Below are 9,497 nucleotides of genomic sequence, written 5' to 3' on the forward strand. Positions count from 1 at the left end.
GGAAACGTAAGTGAGGAGGTCTCTGCCTCCCCTCCTCCAGTGTAGGGTCTCTGAGTGGCCTGTGTGGAGCCCAGGGCCCTGGCAACTCCAGCGTCGTAGGTCTGCCGGTCTGACACCACCTTCAGAGGGCGGCAGGTTGAGGCCTCTGTTTGTGGGGGAAGCAGGTGCGCACATCTGCATAAAATGGATCTGACATTCTTGGGTGTCACCGGGTCCAGGCCCTGGAGCCCACTGAAGGTCCCACAAGGGACGCAGCCGCCGGGGGCTGCCCGGCTTAGCGGGGTGGCCGCCACCTCCTCTGCCACTGCGGCGTTGGGAGAATGGAGGGACCTCGGGGTGCAGCAGCCCTCAGGGGGGTCCTGGAGACTTGGGGCGACTTGTTCCCACTCTGAGGGTGAGGTCTGCGCAGGCTCCAGCCCCACCGTCCCCAGTGATGGTCCTGCCTCCTTTTACCTAAAACAGTCTCAGCTCTCGGGGCCTGAATGAGTCACCCCTCTGCAGGACATGAGAGGGGGAGGAACCACAGGGCCAGCCCGGCCACAGGGCCATCTACGCTGTGCTGTGCGTGCCGCGGCGGCCATCAGCTGTTTGAAGAATAGGCCTGGCCGGCAGCCGGCTTCACCGCGGCTCCGTGGACGGCCCCGTCCATCCCCCAGAAGGCAAGAGAAATAGATCTCAGCACGGTGGCCGCCTCCTCGCCGCCCACGTGTGCGAGCTTCCCGGAGAAATACGCCGGAGGAGGTAAATCTCACCGGCCTGTGGCCTTGAGTTCGGCCCTTGGCAATTGGCAGCCTGAGAGGCCGGGCTGGTGGGAGTGCCTAAGCTCCCAGGAGGCAGGAAGGGGCTCAGGAATCCTGTCTCTCATCTTGTCGCTGGCTGCGTGAGAACCGGCTGCCAAGTCCAGGGGTGAGGCCCGTGGCCCGTCTGGGAAAGAGGCCCGAGAAAACTTCATGTCAGTCCAGTCAGTCGGGGAGTCCACCGCCAAGCTTGGACCTAGACTGTGGGTGCAGACACACTCGCACACACGGAGACAGTGTGATCGGCCTGCACGGGTGTGTGGGTGAGGAGCCGCCAAGCGGACGCCCAGGAGGCAGCTTGCTGGGCCTCAGAGCCCAGGGCCAGGGGCCAGAGGTGCGCAGCCCTGAGTCCCACCGCCAGCGACGACCTGGGTGGAGCCCTGCTGGTTGGCTTCTCCCTGGGGCTGTGTGCCTCTACACCTTTTCCTAGGATCGGCTGACCTGGAGCAGGCCTTTCCAGGCCACATCTGTGGGAATGTGGGCAGAGAGGGCCGCCACGGCCGCGAGAGGGTCGCGGGCGGCCTCCCGCGCCTCTGGGCCTTACTGGGCAGGCGGGCTCCCCCCAGTGCCACGGGACGATGCTGGTGGAGGTACGCAGCGCAGAGCAGGCCCGGACCTCCAGGCCGCTGCACCACCTCCAGACCCTGTGGAGGCCCGGCCTCAGCCCCCCTGAGACACCCTCCAGAGGCTGCAAGCCCACAGCCCTGGAAAAGCTGGCCGCTGAGCAAGGCCCCAGGGGACACTGCTCTGGTCCCCGAGGCCGTGTCCAGAGCCCTGGCCCATGGCTGACTCCTCTCAGCAAGTACATTGATGTCTGCCCAGTTTCCGGCAGGCCGAGGAGGCAGAAATGCCGGGCAGGGGGATCCCGTGGTGTCCGGATGAAAGGGGACCTGCCGGTGGGCCCCCGACAGGAGGGCGTCGTACAGGCAGTGTGGGAGGGGGGGCAGAAGCTTCTCAGGGACCTCTGCCTCCCGGGAGCCCCCAGCCCGTGGCCGGGGAGGAGCAAGGTCCTGCCCCAGGAGCTGCCCTTCAGTCTGTTTCTGGCCCCAGCTTCATGAGGGTCCTCTATTTCCGTGGTACTGAGGTCATTGCTGATGGAACCGTTTTCCAGACTCCCCCAGACCAGGGAGGGCTGGGCCTTCTGCAGCTGGACCTGCAGATAGTGAAGAGAGTTCTACCTGGACACTTGTGTGTTAAAAGAAGTACCCGGTACTTGGGAGGCTGAGGCAGGAGGATCACAGACTCGAGGCCAGCCTCAGCAACTTAGCGAGGATGTGTTTCAAAGTAAAAAATAAAAGGGAGCTGGGCGTGGTGGCACACGCTTGTAATCCCAGCACTTGGGAGGCTGAGACTGGAGGATCACGGTTCGCGGTCAGCCTCAGCTACTTAGTGAGGCCCTCTGCAACTCAGTGAGGCCCTGTTTCAAAGTAAAGAATAAAAAATAGGGCTGGGGGTGTAGATCGAAGGTCAAATGCCCCTGGGTTCCATCCCTAGACCGGCAAAAAAAAATAAAAAATAAAAAATAAAAAAATAAAAGGGGCTGTAGGGTAAAGCTCAGAGTAGGACCCTGGATTCAATCACTAGTAACACACACATGCACACTCACACACACAGGCGAAGGAACCGTGATCAGGAACTCTAGGGGGGCCGGAGGGTCCGGGAAGCTGCTCCCCGAGGTGGGAAGAGCCCCTGCCCAGGCAGACCAGCGGCGGAGTGGGTGAGTGCCCGTGGGGGCGCTGGGGGCCGCTCCCCTTCCAGCTGGCTGCGAGGAGAGCCCTCCCCACAGCGGCGCCTGGGGCTCCCACACAGGGAGAGCGGCAGAGGCTAAGAGGAAATCAAAAGCAAATTATTTTCGGGATTATAGCTCTCGAGCCCCGGCGAGATATTACCCATTTTTCATGGCCGACAAAAACATTTGCCGACGGATCAATTCTGCCCGTGGAAGTCGTCTTCCTTCAACCCACAATCCATCATATTTTCCCATTTGCAATTTCTTGGTGTCTGAGTGTTTTAAGTTTCCTATGAATTATTTTATAAAGCTTTCTTTCTTCCTGCTGAAATGAGGTGGTCTGGTCCTGCCGGCTGGGCCGGACACCCGCAGGCCGCAAGCAAGGAGCCCCCGTGTTCCCCGCGAGGACCCCTCCCCGGCACGGCGAGGGGCGGGGAGGGCTTTTTAGCCCGTGGCCAGCCTCTCAGCAGAGAGAAGATGAAGACCTGGGCCCAGCCTCAGGAAGGGGAGAGGCCGGGATGGATGAACGGAGGGCCGGGCCGCCGCTGGGGGCCTGGGAGGTGGGCACGGGGAAAGTTTTTTGAAGAGATTTATTCTGATGCGTGGCGGAGGGCGAGTCACCCTTCTAGCGGCGGCGTGTGTAAAATCCCCGGGCTGTTGATTGGTCTGTCACGGTGATTTGTAGCCCCCCCAGGTAATGGGGGGCAACCGGGCTGGGGAGAGGCAGGACAGATTGCTGAGCAGAGCCCAGGGAGGCCGCGGACCTGAGATTTATTGACCTCGACCCACCGAGGTCTCTTCAGAGCTCTTAATCTGGCTCCTCCCAGTCACGGAGGACACCGCCCCGCCACCTCCCCAGGGCCCCGAGGGGCAGAGGCACGGGGCCAGGGCGCAGTGCGGCACCCAGGGCCATCCGCCCCACGGGCTCTGCTCCAGGGACAGGGCAGGTCCTCTGCCGTCCCGATTCCCCACCAGCTGGGCTGCTTTAAAAAACAGCTTTATTGAGATAGCATTCACAGACAGTTCGCACATTTAAAGCGTACAGTTTAAGGCCAGCCTGTTGGCGCATCCCGAGGAGGCTGAGACAGAAGGATCACAGGTTCACGGCCAGCCTCAGCAATTTAGTGAGCCCCTGTTTAAAAATTAAAAAAGGGCTGGCGGTGTAGCTTGGAGGTAGTTTCAATCCCCAGTACCACACACAAAAAAAGCACACGCTTCAGGGCTGGGGGTGTAGCTCAGCGGGAGAGCTTCTGAGCAGGCAGCGGGGACAGAGTCCCGGGTTCCATTCAGCGCACACACACACACACACACACACACACACACACACACACAGCCCATGGGTCTGAATGTTGCAGAGTTGGCCAACCATCTCCACAGTCGATTTTACAAGATGTCCATCACCTCCCCGAACACCCCGTGCCCTCAGCTGTCACCTGTCCCGTCCCTCTCCCCCCAGCTAATGCGCTCTGCTCTCTGTCCCTACAGATCTGCCTTCCTGGACATTCATATGAACAGGGCATAGTCCTGCGGACCCTGGTGTCTGTCTTTCCCTTAGCAACATGTCACCTGTGTTGAGAGTGTGCCAGGACTTTGTTCCTTTTCAGGACTGTATCATATTCCACTCCATGACTGGGATGCTTTTTTAAATTAAAAAAATTAATTGGTGCATTACAATTACACATGATTGTGGGTTCACTGTAACATGTTTGCACATAACATGATTTGGTCCAGTTTCTCTGGACCGTGTTTTCGATCCACGCATCTGTGGAGACACACTTGGGCTGCGTCTACCTGCTGCAGACCCCTGGCAGCTGGCATTTCCAGGCATCATAACTCCCTGCTTAAGGACATGGTTGGAGGGACTGCCAGGTGGATGGTGTGTTTACATTTTCTGCGTTCTCCCTTATCAAACGCCTCCTGGCCCCAAATCTGTAAAATACAAAAAAGTGTAAAAAAGCCCAGCGACCCTGTCCCAGCGGCCTCCCGCTGCTTCTCCCACGGGGCTGCTCTCTCTGAGGACCCAGCTTTCTAACCCGCCTGTCTCCTGGCACTGGCTCTGCAGCTTTCCTTGTACACTGGAAACTCCCCACACCTTACTTGTTTTTTTCAAGATATTTGTGTGTGGTCCTGGGGATTGGACCGGGGGCATCCTACCTCCAAGCTACACCCCTAGCCCTTTTTATTTCCTATTATAAAACAAGATCTCACTGCGTTGCTGAGGGTCTAGCTAAGTTGCTGAGGCTGGCCACGAACCTGTGCTCCTCCTGTCTCAGTCTCCCAAGCACTGGGATGGCCGAGAGCCACCACGCCCAGGCGTGCACATCATTTTTAACAACTGCAAAATATTCCCGGCAGTGGTGGCCCCGTGGCTTGCCTAGCAGATCTTTCTAGAAGCCGCTGGGGTGGCCCCTGCCTGGCTTTGGCAGCTCTGTGACTTCTGACTCTGGTTGCTGGCCTCAGTTTCCCCTTCTAAGAGTCGAGGCGTGGAGGGCAGCGTGGAGGGCCTCTGAGCTGTGCGTCCCCCTCACACACACTGTGAAGGGCGGCTCTGTCAAGGCGGGATGTGACCGGGTCCTGGGACCTGTGGGTCTGGAGCCTGCAGTGGCTTGGCGGGGGTGAGAGCTGCTGTGGCCGAGACCCCGAGGGCCGCAGCACTGGGGACACCGCTGTGCCCACTGAGGGAGCTGTTTTCCCTCAGCAACGATGTGCCACCGTGGTCCTGGTGAGGCCCAAGTGAGGCTGCCGGCCCCTCTGCTCCTCCAGCCCTGCCAGAGCCGTCCTCCCTCCTAACTTCCGGCTCCTCCAGACTCCCACAGCCACAGGCTGAGCCCTGGTCACTCACAGACTGACCCTGGATCCCTGCCACAGACCTCGATCCTGGAGGAGGAAGACACGGCCCAGGCTCTGTCCAGGCAGAGGGCTGCGAGGTCATCCCTGGAGGCTGTCAGGTCTCTCTCGGGACAAGGTTGGCCAGGGTCAGAGCATGGGCCCGGGCGCCCCCCCAGGAAAGCTGTCCACCTCAGAGCCACCCTCCATGGGGGTGGAGTCTCTGCTGACCCCTGACCCAGGGCAGCGCCCCGCACAGCCTCACCAGTGGAGGCCAGGGCCAGAGCAGCCCAGAGGCCCCGGTTCTCCCTTCCTGAAGCCCCAGAGAGCGAGTGTCAGGCGGCTCTGGGCGCTCTTGGGGAAGCCTCACACACCGCTGCTGCCGGGCTCTCCAGGAAATGGCAGAGTCTGCTCACCAACCTCATGAGAATCAAACTCCCCTTTCTGCAGACCCGAGGCTTACTACTGAGCGCGAACTCCAGCTGAGCCGGGCGTGGGGGCCCACGCTTGTCATCCCAGCATTCGGGAGGCTGAGACAGGAGGATCGCGGTTCACGGGCAGCCTCAGCTACTTAGTGAGGCCCTCTGCAACTCAGTGAGACTCTGTTTCAAAACAAAGAATAAAAAATAGGGCTGGGGTGTTAGCTTGGAGGTAGATGCCCCTGGGTTCCAGCCCCAGGACAACAACAACAACAAAAAGAACCCCAGCTGAAGAGCAGATGCTGTGAGAGCCAGCGAGCAACCTGCTCTCCACGCCTCCCGCCTCCCGCCTCCCGCCAGGCTCTGGAGGGGCGGGCGCCGCCACCTCCGCACGTTCCCACCTGGAAATTAAATTTCCTGCAGCCAGAAAGGAGCCAGGGCTTCAATCAGCCAGGAGCCCGGCGTCCCATCCCCCACCAGCCACGGCATCTTCTAAGTATGCAAATGGCGACGCCTTGCTAAGTGGTCAGCGGGACTGATCCTGCTGCTTTTCTCGGGAAGTAAAATTAAAACGGAATCGGCGGTTATTGGGCTGCCCTGAGCGCTCCCGGAGGACCCCGTGCCCTTCAGCTGCTTGGGTATTCTCCAGCGCGCTGGGCCCTCACCCCCTCCCACCACCGCCACCCCTGCAGCCCTGACCTTGAGGACTGGTGGAGGGCGCAGGTGTGGCTGGTGCTGGGTGGGGGAGGCACTGCCCCCAGCTGGGCCCTGTCTCAACATGTGCCCCCAATTCCGTGCTGCTGTCCTCCACCCCACGGGTTGGCAGGGGGCCTAGGAACTCAGGACCCCCGTGCTGGCGGCCAGGCCTGGGCCTCTCTCCTGGCGGGTGGGGTGTGGGGAGTGGAGGGTGGTTCAAGCATTGGATCATTCATTCATTGATTCATTCATGCTTTAGGTCTGAGGACTCAGAGGAGACTTCCCAAGGCTTCCCGAGAGGGGCCTCAGGGACGGCGGGCTTTCCAGGGCTCCTGGTAAGTCTGGAGGTCTTGCGGCCTGAGCTCCCCCAGGTCCAGCTCTGGGGCCTGCAGAGATGGGATGGGGGGTCCGGGAGCGGGAGTGGGGGCTCTTCCTGCAGGGAGTGACAACGGTGGGACATGTCTGAGATGAGGCACCAGGGCTCTGGGGACACAGACACCTCTCGCCTTGCGGACACTGCGTCCACTCAGACTGCCCTGCCAGGCAGCCCAGCCGCCCCCAGGGACCCGCAGCCTGCCCCGTGAGGGGGCAGTTAGTAGGGCGAGGCTTATTCCAGCAAGCCACCCCCTCCAGAGTCTTTCTTTCTGTGCCTGTCTGTCTGTCTGTCTTCCAGAGACACGCGAGGCCTGGCTTTGCCCAGCACCGAGCCGGGGCCCAGTGGCAGCCCAGCCGCGTCCTAAATCCTACCTGCACATCTCCCCAAGGCCCCAGCGGCCCTCGGGCCTGTCTCTGCCACTGTCGGGGTTGTTTGCGATCAGAGCCCCAGCCACTGACCAGTGGAAGGAGCCCGTGGCTTTTCCTGGTGGGTCCTGGTCCTGCGCCTCCTGCCGGGGCGGGAGGCCCCTCCCCCGTCTCCGATGGAGAACTGTAATGTTAATTATGATGGCGTGATTCTCGCTGTAATTAAACTGATCCATCCCAACAATCGAGGCTACGCTGCATAATATATTTAATTAGCCAGATTTTCTGTGCTCGTTGGTGGGACAGAACTGGCAAGATCTGGGTGTAATACACTTAATTCTGAAATAAATCACTGTTTGGATTGATGCGGGCTAGGCCCGCCCTGCACGGGGACCAGAGGCACTGTGGGCTGGGCTCTGGCATCCCTGCCTGGGGCTGGGATGACCCTCTCCTCAGCCCCATCCTCCCAGGGATGGGAGGGAGGAGGGAGGGGTGCCCTGCTGGGAGGAGAGGTCAAGCTGCAGAGCCTGGAATGAGATGCCCGGAGCTGTGACTGTCCTTTTCATAAATGTGGGTACCAGTGCGCGGGACCCGGAGTGTCCTCCAGATTAGTCCTGCCCCAGACCCGAGGCCCGCAGGACTGCAGTGCAGCCTTCCCTGAGCCCAGCACTCCGTGCCGGCCAACCAGGACAGGCAGGCTCTCCAGGGACGCTCACCGGGCACCCCGGGGCAGGCATTTACAGGCTGCCGAGGGCAGGGGAATTGCATGACCGTGAGGCTTGCAGCCATTCGTACAGAAAGCTGGGGCGGGAGCACCAACTGGGGACGGCCGGTGTGGAGTCCCTTGTCAGGCCCTTAAATACCCAGCCCTGTGGGGCCTGGTCCCCTCTGCTGTGGCCCAGCCCACTGCTCATCCAGTCACCTCGCTGGTCCTAGGAGCCCCTCCCTAGCCCCTCCAGCCGGCCAGGCCCCCCCTTTCAGTGCCGCCTTCCCCATGATTGCAAGTCAACTGGGTCCAGAACACCCAGAGCCCAAACCAGGCCAGGGCGCACCGGCCATCTGGAGTTCAAGGAGGGACAAGTGCCACTCAAGGGGACGCTCCTGGGACCCCAATTATGCAGGCGCTTTGTCCCTTGCAGTGGAATCCCTGGGATCGGCGGGCTCCCGTGCCTGCCCTTGGCCTCCAGGGAGAGGGCCAGGAGGAGGGGAGGTGCCCGCAGGCCGGGCTCTGGTTACAGTGTGCTCCGCCATCTGCCGCCCTGGTGGCCGGGCCTCCTGCATAATTCAGGCACCTTGGAGGGGCCCCATGCCTGCTACTCAAGAGAGGAATGGTGGGTCAGATGTCCGACACCAGACACTTGCTCAACAGGACACGTGTCCTCTGCCCCTCCTCTTGGCTCTGACAGCCCGGGGATGCGGGTGTGGGGGAGAGCTGTGTGGGTGGTCTCCTAGTCTGGCTGAAAGTGCCCAAGACCACTGCTTGTTCCCTGGGCTGCCTCCAGGGTGGGCTGTGGTGGGCCTGGGTCCCAGACCTCAGTTTCTCTACTTGTAAAAGGGCCTGGGGCAGCACCTGGCACTGTGGTTGGTCCAGGGCTGACCACTGAGTAGTCCCTGGAGGCCCAGAATTGGTGGTCAGGTGGTGGTCAGCTCAGGCTGAGCCGTGGTGGGCTCGACCTTCAGCTTCTGCTGGACCCCGGGAGTGAGGCTCACCCTCTGGCCCTCCTTTCCGCTCCAGGATCCCCCAGCGGCCATCGTAGCCTCTGTGTTTGACTCTGATGAGATCTCAGGCCTTGGTCTGCATGTCTGGACTGTGGGTACCTGGTGGGCCACATGGCCTCTCAGAGGACACCCTGCGGGGACTGCCATACCCGTGTCCCGGAGCCGATGGGTTCCCCTGGAAGCTGGGACAGCAGGTTTCCTTTCTGGTCCTACTTAGGACTGCCGGGTACCAGGCAGTTCACTCCCTCCCCCCATGGAGGGCACAGGGCAGGGCTGACCCTGAGGTGCCCTGCGGCCACCCCGTCTCCCAGGGTTCTAGGCCTGGCCACACAGACCCAGGAGCCCCCCCCTTGGTGACCACAGCTCCCCAGGGCGTGTGCCCAGGCAGAGGGAAGGAGCCCGGGGGCAGGGCGGCCTCTCCCGGGAGGGCCCAGGAGGGGCTTGCGGCTGGGCTCCCCAGGCCTGTGCTGGCCGGTAGCGGCTGGGGGACGGTGACCTCAGAGCCGCTGAGCTCTCCACGCTGCTGTCACCTGCAGACAGGTAACCCGAGCTTCAGAGCTCCAAGCTGCT

The sequence above is a fragment of the Muscardinus avellanarius genome (assembly GCF_963383645.1).
Source record: "Muscardinus avellanarius genome assembly, chromosome: 13".
NCBI lineage: Eukaryota > Metazoa > Chordata > Mammalia > Rodentia > Gliridae > Muscardinus > Muscardinus avellanarius.